We start from the raw sequence: 10,081 nt of genomic DNA, 5'->3' as shown, positions 1-10,081 counted from the left end.
CTCCTAAAGGCCCAGATGACCCATCTCTGGGGTTGATTTTTTCATAGAAGTGGGGTGCATGGGGCACCCTTCCCTACCACTTAAGGGCTTGAGGACCCCGAACCCCAGGGTCAAACTTGTATGTTTTGGGGTAGGGGCTTGGATCTCTCCTTCCTGACCCTCCATAGGACCCCAGGGACCACATCCCTGGGAGGGGCAAATTGTGTTTTGGGGGGAAGGGGGCATGGGATCTTCTTCCCAGTGCCCAGGGACCAATCCAGCAGTGCCCATGGGGCCCATTTCCTCAGGGACACTGCAGTTCTCTGCTTGCAGGCAGGGAACACAGGTTTGCCTCCAGCCCGGTGGGAGCAGAGAAAAGCTGCTCCCACGGGGCGGGGGGGAGCAAATAGAAGGGGCCGGCTGCCACTGTACTGTGCTGGGTACAGGCAGGGGTGCCAGCAGGGGCAGTGGCCTGCAATTGCTGTATGTATGTGCGACGAGTGGGCACAAAGCACCCGTCATTATTAAAAGTGTAATGGCCCCGGATAGGGGGTCCTTGGGCCATATAATGGTCTGGGAATAGTGGGGGCCTCATGTTCCCTCCCCATAAAATGTAATGCCGCCCCTGTGGGTAGGGATGAGGAACAAGATTCCATAAGAAATTTATTTTTTTGTTTTGGTAATAACTGTGGCGCCATTTGGCAAACCTTAGCAAAACTTTCCAAAAACAAGATTCATCAAGATTCATTCACCTCAGTTCCTTCCTGAACAATTTATGGGTGATATATCAAGTGTGGCTGAGAAAAAAGAGGAGGTACAACTACGCATTTTTCCCAGGCAATTTTCCATAGAAAAATTGAATAGTGATACCGCAAAAAATGCCTTCAAGCAATTACATCAAATTTGGCAGAAGACTAGATCTTCAATGGAGGAAGCATGCTTTTTGTGGATTTGTGAACATCCATTCAGCTGTTTGAGAGAAATTAGGGGGCTCATTAGGATGGCGGGCGGAGGCACAACCGCGGTGCTGGTGGAAAATGTATTTTTCCGCGCGTCAGTTCATTATTATTTCATTATGACTGTGTTTTTCTGAATAAGCTAGTAACGCAATGTCTTTGTACATTATTTTCAGCACCTTCTATCGCGTGTTGTTTTATTGGTATATTTCCACGGTCCAGGCATCTCATTAGGAACCCGTTACCCACCTCTGCTGTTTCGAAGTACTTAAGCGCAGCATCACAGTTGTTGAGGTACATTTTCAGATGACTCTATCAGTGTTATTTTTGCTTGTACTTTCCAACATTAACGCTTAGCTAACGGTCGTCTTTTTTATGCTTTTGCCTTATTCATGCAGCGGAACCATATTTAGTATTCACCAGTAGTCTTATCCCTTTGGAGTTTCGTTCGCATTAATCTGACATCTAGACTCCACCAATGACAGCACTCTTTTGTTTGCAGGTATGTGCATGGCTAGTACCGTCCATGTATGTTTGTTTGTCTTTACACAAGGCGGTAACACATTGTTTCCCATATTATTTCCAGCATTTGTAGTCACGAGGTGTTTCACTGGCACGTATCCATGGTCTAGGCATCTCAAGAGTAACACGTTACCTTGATCTTTTAGGTAGGTGTTTATACTGTGTAGTTTTTAATATAGAGTAAATGCATTAGGCATTAAGTAATTTTCACCTTGCTCCATATTCGTAGTTCTCATATGTCTGGTTCAGCCAGCAGACTACAGGAGAATTATTTTCAACCCAGGCATGCTCTCTCCGTATCTCGGAAAGTTCCTCCGTGCATTTCTCAGATATGTTTTTGCTGTTTCCCTCGATTTTGTTCTATTTTTTCTTTGTTTCTTGAAGCACACAACTCAGCAGCCTTCAGCTACACACCAGTTGAGGCAGCAGTAGGCCATAATCTCATTGTAGTTTTCCATTAGCGGTTTTTACCTGCTTTGCAGTTAGGTCATTTACATAATCTCTGCCAGCCTTGAAGGGGCTAATTGGTCTTGCCAGGAAGATTTAGGGTATTGTCAACAGACATTTAGGTGGGTACATTTTTGCACAAACTGAGGATGTTACTTTATTGGTATTGTACTTACATCATGAGTTGCAGGTACGACACGGGAAGTTAGTATCTTTAACACTGTATAAATCATGAATGTTCTTATTTGTGGATTCCTCCCCATATGTGTCTCTATTTACAGACTGTTGTTATCTTATTTAATTTTTGATCATGCTGATTAGCTTTTTGTATATTTTAGGATTTCGCCCCCGAAGAAGGGTACCTTTAGGTCCCGAAATGCATTGGGCAACGTCACTCCAGAAAATCAACGTGTATTGATACATGAACATACATGGATATTGTTTTTTTACTCTTCAGAAATACATTGACAGTGATCTTGACATGTACTTATTTATACCTTCATGAATAATATGTTGATTTACATGTATCACAGGTGTACAATAGGTGCAATGTATATATTTGTATATGTTGGATAATAGTTCTATGTCAGAAAATTATAAAATAGAACCTATCATTCTACAACACTTGTTAAGTGTATAATTTCATTAATATTTTCTTGGAATTTGTTGGAAAGTTAAATTTTCCCTTAGGAACAGTGCTCACCACAAGTAGGTTTTTTCTACTTAGCCACGATTATTCACTTTTTGTGTGAGCCAACACAATTTAGTGGTGATGCACCCTTGGTTTAGAGTAGTATAAAAAAAAATGATAATTTGATTAGTTTATTGAGGCACCCCTTGTCTTTCATTCATATTTCACTTTGGCCTCCTGAGGTAGCACCACTCATCTTTTAGTGTAGGAATAGTACTAATTAGGTACCTTCATATAGAATGGCATCTTTTGACAGTATTACGCATATCACCGAAAATAGAGCTAAGACCCTGGCATATACAGCTGAAGAAGCTACAGATATATATGCTTTGATTAATGAAATTAAAATAGTTGACACTAAAGGGGGATCCACCATCCAAAGTCTTAAACAATTGGAATATCTTACAAGAAGGCAGCTTAACCAACGTCTTCATGCATCAACGCTAGTTCAGTACCATCGTGCAAAAAGAATACCACGGGGATTAAGAATTGCATTGAGACCCATGCTATTCAGATTTCACTTGAACCCACAATTTATGGATAAGTGTTTTTCCATACTGAATAAATGCTCGCTAGATCTCATCCTTTTAATCATTGAGGAACTATCACCACCATCAAGGACCTGGATGAGGAAATCTTTAATTTGAAACGAGACCTAGAAATTGCAATTGACCCAGCCATATGGGCAACCACTTTGGAAGACTTGAATTCAAAACTTGATCGTTACAACCGTGAACTTCAGGAAGGGAAGATAAGGAAGTATCGTCGCGATACTATAGATTATAAACTCAACGAAGTTTATACGTGGGCCGAGATATATGCTAAGAGACGTTTTATTCCACACAAAACCATGACTTCGAGTGAACAAAGCATTACCACGGACCAAGACATCTCTGCGTCTCGACAACCAATATCAACAAGCACTGGCGTTGCCAATAGGTTCGCATTTAGAAAGTTGGAGCTATTGGTTTTGTAAATGACATTTTATATTTATATATCGTTATTGGCATTGTCAATAACAATATATAAATATAAAATGTCATTTACAAAACCAATAGCTCCAACTTTCCAAATGCGAAACCTATTGGCAACGCCAGCGCTTGTTTTTAGTTACTCTGTGTACTTGGATAAGAGCCTGGAGAGCATGCTGCAGATCCCAGACGAGAGGTCCAGTCATGCGAGACATGCAGTGACCTCATTCAGACAGACAAGCCACGAGAGGTGAAACATTGTGCTGTCTGCGGAAAGCTACAAGGTGACATCATCAAGTTACTCACTGGATGTAAAGAGTCTCTGCATACTATGACACTCCACATGCATGCTGGGATGGAGACGTTTCACTCTAACAGAAGCACCTACTATATTAGATCTACACATCGACTAGCTGCCTTATTGACGGGGGGCATGGGGATGCAAGCACTTAAGAGCTATTCAACGAAGACATTGTTTAGCCACAGACCAACTAGTGATTTTTGCAACTGCTATTAAGACTTTGTACAGAGTCAAGTCAGGGACTTCACCGGCTACTATGCTGTTCAGCAAGAGCCAGGCTGCGTTCCTGCGTCACAACGGAGCCCGCCTACTTATGCCTTAGTCCAAGTGGAGCCCGAGGTCAAGCTGGTGTTTGGACGGCAGTTTATTCACTCCTCGACGATGATACCCCGATGCGTAGGAAATTACTGATGCAGCTAGACTGCATCTTTGGAGTAACTACGCAGTGTAAACTTGAGCAGATGTCAGGCCGACTTACGCCTTGGCCCCAATCGAGGCTTGAAGAGGTGCAGTCATCAGGAAAGAAGTTCAAACCTTGGTCCTTGTGTGCAGTTGGACTCGGGAAACGTCAGAGCATTTTTTTTTCTCCAGACACGTGGAAAGCCTTTTAACAGCCGAGGAGAAGGAAAAAAAAGCCAGTTAACTTTAAAATTACGTTTACAATGTCTGGAAAACGCAGGGAGAGCACACGAGGCAGTTTCTGTGCAGAGCAAACTTTAATCATTGAGCCGGATGGGGGCGGGAGAGCCTGGTGGGGGGGGGCGGGAATGCGAGCGACGGGAGGAGAAGTTGATGCAGGCGGAATAGGGAGATGCGCGTGCTTGTGTGGTCACGTGACCCGCTTTTGTGGCCACGTGACCTCACATGCACTGTGAAGAAACCGCAGTGGTTTCACTAGTCGATCGAGCCCTTGAATTTTCGCCTATTACATTCGCAAGCGAATGATGATAGACGAAACCTAAAAACTGGAATAGCGTCCACGTCTCAAACTCCTATTGCGCCTTCCGTGCAAGGAGCCACCACCGCCACAACGGGTACTTTTTATCACAGGCCCCGACGGTAGGGCAACCACCACCGCTATCAGTAGAAACAACACAAGGACAGTCAAGCATCCCATCAGGAGAGGACAAGGGAAGGTCACTTCGCAGTGGGAAAAATCTACCCTTATCATAAACATTTCTTCCTGTGAGTTATCTAAGAAACAGATCATGACCCTCAACAAAGGCATGTCCTTTGTACCTACAAATGATAATTCAGCACTAGAAACTAACGTGTCATTTTTTAAGTTTATGAGAAAACTCCGACTCCGACATTATTTCTCTAATGTCATGGAATGTCAACTGGAACAAGATTCTACACTGGATGAGACGAAGTTTAAACCCAAAAGTAAATATATGGCACCGGTATCCCACAAAATTCTTGACTTTTTTGAGGACACTGTTAAGAGAGACCTTTCAAAGATAAGATACATCACTGAGACACAGAAGATGTTTCTTACAACACAGAACCCTAGAAGGCCGTCACTCTATATGACACCAAAGATCCATAAACATCCAACGGATCCTCCATTTAGACCGATTGTTTCAGGTTGCAGCTCCATCTTTGATCCTACTGGAAAATATTTAGACCACTTCCTACAAGAATTTGTGCAATCATGGTGTACCTACATCAAGAATACCACACATTTCTTAAATAAATTGGAATTTATTCAAGATAACTTCAGGGACGACTGGATATTGTGCACCATCGATGTTACTGCACTATACACATCGATTAATCATCCACAAGGCATGGAAGCAGTTGAATGTGCTCTGTTACAGATGGAGTTGAGTCAAGAAAAAAGCTTATTCATCTTGAAACTGTTACACTTTTGTTTAAACAACAGCTATTTTCAGTGGCAGGATCAGTTCTACGGGCAAATGACTGGTACCAGCATGGGATTTTCTGGGTCTCCAGCCTATGCAAACATATTTATGTCTCTTTTTGAGCATGAGCATATTCTAACGAACCATCAATGGAACCAAGGCTTAGTACTGTATGGGCGGTACATCGATGACATTTTTTTAATATGGTCTAAAACAGCACAAGAGCTTGAAGGGTTGATTATTGATTTGAACAACAAGAACCCCAGGATTCAGTTTACCCACAGTATGAGTAACGTCTCAGTTCATTACTTGGATGTGCTTGTCACCAAGGATTTGGTACAGAAAAAGTTGATTACAGACATTTTTACTAAACCAACAGACAGAAACAGTACATTGATGTATACAAGCTTTCATCCCAAAAGTTTAATTACCAACTTACCGTACTCCCACTTCTTAAGAATAAAAAGAATCTGTGCTACTCGAAAAATATTTGAGAAACAAATTGAGGTTCATCGCAAGAGATTCAAACAACGAGGCTATCCTCCTGAAATTCTTGACCAGAGCATAGACAAACTGGCTATTAAAGATCGTCAATCATTACTGACTCCGTCCACCAAGGAGCGTACTAAAGCATTCACATTTGTGTCTAAATTCTCCACATCATCAAACCAAATCAAACGCATCATACTTAAAAGGTGGGAATTACTTCAAAATGAAAGTGAGTTTAAAGGTATTTTTCTTGAGAAACCGATATTTGCCTATATGAGAGGTCGTAATTTGATGGACATAGTACGATCGCCCAGCAACCAACAAATCCAAGTTGAGCATAAAGGCACGATGAAATGCCAAAATTGCATACATTGCAACAACATCATCATTGGGAATACTTTGATCCATCCCATGACAGGCAAAAAAATCACGCTAAAGCACACATCAGATTGCAATAGTACCAATCTAGTTTATTACCTCAAATGCCCCTGTGGCAAATTATACATTGGTAAAACCAAACGAAAACTGAAAATTCGGCTCACAGAGCATAAGAGCAATATTCGGTCTAAAAGTAAAAGTACCCCGATAGCTAATCATTGGGACGAATGCAAACACAACATAGCGCAATTACGTGCCCAAATTATTGAGGTGGTACAGAGAAAGGAAGGACAAGACAACTCTTCCAGACTATTACAACGTGAAATTTATTGGATAGAGTTTCTATGCACAGTAATACCACACGGGCTCAATGACTGGGTAGATTTGGGTTGCTTTTTATGACTAGTGAGGGATTTCTATCTTTTCTCTCTAGCCACTATCACTATACTATTATGACCACGATCTTCTCCATGAATGCACTTTTTGAGTCCCTATACTTAGGATATTATCTCTTTTCTTCCCCCTCTACGGGTTACTAACACTTTATGAGTCCTTCCCGTTCATTGCAACCCACTATACTCCACCTGTTTTCCTAGTATGTTCATCCACTAGCCATTAGCCGGTTCTTACCCCTTCTCTCAGGATACATGCGACATATTAACATATCGTCACCTTTGTAGCTTTGTGTACATTTAGCTTAATGTCTGTTGTAAGAATCATTGTGTAACCCAGTGTATCCACCTGTTTCATCAGTATGTTCATCTACTTTGCATTAGCCGGTTCTTACCCCTTCACTTAGGATACATGCGACATATTAACACATCGTCACCTGTGTGGCTTTCTGTACATTTAGCCTAATGCCTGTTGTAAGAATCATTGTGTACTAGTATCTGTATACACTGTTAATTATTTTGTTGTTGTATGTCATTATGTAGCACCTATGCCTACAGCAATACAGTGATGTATGACAGTACGCAGCATTAACCCAACCTGATGGCCTTTTCAAGTACCTAGGACGGTCTCTGTTCATTGTTTCAATTATACTGTAGAACTTTATGGCATACATGTTTGTACGCACTATGATGATTCTTTTCTATGATTGCATGGCATATGAACAGCTATTTAGCATTGGCTGTGTACTGTATTCAACTATGTTCGCATATGGTCCAGCTAGAGAATATTCTTCATGTTCTAATGATACATCCCTCGTCATATATGTATTATTTACAATTTAACAGAGGAATATTACCAACATTACCTTCCTTACGACTACAGTGGATACCCTTTTTGCTGTTCCCCGAGTTACATTTCATTTTACTTAGTGATTCGATCTATGGTCTTTTTTCTGCTTCCGTTTTGGTATCTCCGGACATATATTTTTTTAGCTCTTTCCTCTTTATAATCACCAGTCTCTTTGTTTCTAGACATGAGGGTTACTCAATAGGACAGAACATTATCGATATCGTTTTAAACAGCCTACAGAGTATGTACTTGCCACTACTAGAGCCTGTTTCGCCGCAATAAAACTTCCTATGAGGTTGATTTTACACTGGGACTACTCTTCCCAGGAGTACTTGCCACGTTAGATACTACTATAGAACTCTTTATTAAGTGGTATAGTATCCTTCCGCGGTTACTCGCGACTTTGCAGCAAGACAGCGTAGATTGGATCTCCTCGTCAATGAGACACGGAGGTATATTATTTTGACACGTCCGTTTATACAATTTCTCTCCCTTTTACCATTAGCTTGGAATTCACCGCAGCCATTTTTATGTTTTATTTCTGCAGCGACTCGTGTCTCATTGTCCTGTATTTTCTTTAAATCGGTGGAGCTTCATTAACATTAGACTGACTCCAGGACCCCTCCCACGGCCCCATACTTTGTGCCCTTAAGGTATGAGCCAGTTGAAAGTTCATTATTATTTCATTATGACTGTGTTTTTCTGAATAAGCTAGTAACGCGATGTCTTTGTACATTATTTTCAGCACCTTCTATCGCGTGTTGTTTTATTGGTATATTTCCACGGTCCAGGCATCTCATTAGGAACCCGTTACCCACCTCTGCTGTTTCGAAGTACTTAAGCGCAGCATCACAGTTGTTGAGGTACATTTTCAGATGACTCTATCAGTGTTATTTTTGCTTCGTACTTTCCAACATTAACGCTTAGCTAACGGTCGTCTTTTTTATGCTTTTGCCTTATTCATGCAGCAGAACCATATTTAGTATTCACCAGTGGTCTTATCCCTTCGGAGTTTCGTTCGCATTAATCTGACATCTAGACTCCACCAATGACTGCACACTTTTGTTTGCAGGTATGTGAATGGCCAGTATCGTCCATGTATGTTTGTTTGTCTTTACACAAGGCGGTAACACATTGTTTCCCATATTATTTTCAGCATTTGTAGTCACGAGGTGTTTCACTGGCACGTATCCATGGTCTAGGCATCTCAAGAGTAACACGTTACCTTGATCTTTTAGGTAGGTGTTTATACTGTGTAGTTTTTAATATAGAGTAAATGCATTAAGAAATTTTCACCTTGGTCCATATTCGTAGTTCTCATATGTCTGGTTCAGCCAGCAGACTACAGGAGAATTATCTTCAACCCAGGCATGCTCTCTCCGTATCCCTCGATTTTGTTCTATTTTTTCTTTGTTTCTTGAAGCACACAACTCAGCAGCCTTCAGGTACACACCAGTTGAGGCAGCTGTAGGCAATAATCTCATTGTAGTTTTCCATTAGCGGTTTTTACCTGCTTTGCAGTTAGGTCATTTACATAATCTCTGCCAGCCTTGAAGGGGCTAATTGGTCTTGCCAGGAAGATTTAGGTTATTGTCAACAGACATTTAGGTGGGTACATTGTTGCACAAACTGAGGATGTTACTTTATTATGGTATTGTACTTACATCATGAGTTAAAGGTACGACACGGAAAGTTAGTATCTTTAACACTGTATAAATTATGAATGTTCTTATTTGTGGATTCCTCCCCATATGTGTCTCTATTTACAGACTGTTGTTATCTTATTTAATTTTTGATCATGCTGATTAGCTTTTTGTATATTTTAGGATTTCGCCCCCGAAGAAGGGTACCTTTAGGTCCCGAAATGCATTGGGCAACGTCACTCCAGAAAATCAACATGTATTGATACATGAACATACATGGATATTGTTTTTTTACTCTTCAGAAATACATTGACAGTGATCTTGATATGTACTTATTTATACCTTAATGAATAATGTGTTGATTTACATGTATCACAGGTGTAAAATAGATGCAATGTATATATTTGTATATGTTGGATAATAGTTCTATGTCAGAAAATTATAAAATAGAACCTATCATTCTACAACACTTGTTAAGTGTATAATTTCATTAATATTTTCTTGGAATTTGTTGGAAAATTACATTTTCCCTTAGGAACAGTGCTCACCACAAGTAGGTTTTTTCTACTTAGCCATGATTTTTCCGCACACCAGCAG

The 10,081-nt window shown here is 40.8% G+C and overlaps 1 long non-coding RNA gene across 1 annotated transcript; it reads left to right on the top strand.

The window, feature by feature from the left end:
- The first annotated feature begins 8,182 nt into the window (after positions 1-8,182).
- On the top strand, positions 8,183-9,881 carry LOC144783127 (uncharacterized). Its single transcript, XR_013601416.1, has 6 exons — positions 8,183-8,293; positions 8,389-8,494; positions 8,587-8,704; positions 8,810-8,913; positions 8,998-9,079; positions 9,668-9,881. It is a non-coding gene; the product is annotated as an uncharacterized LOC144783127 (long non-coding RNA).
- Positions 9,882-10,081: the final 200 nt, after the last annotated feature.

Source organism: Lissotriton helveticus, chromosome 9, assembly GCF_964261635.1.
Source record: "Lissotriton helveticus chromosome 9, aLisHel1.1, whole genome shotgun sequence".
NCBI lineage: Eukaryota > Metazoa > Chordata > Amphibia > Caudata > Salamandridae > Lissotriton > Lissotriton helveticus.
This window is presented reverse-complemented; position numbering and strand designations above follow the sequence as displayed.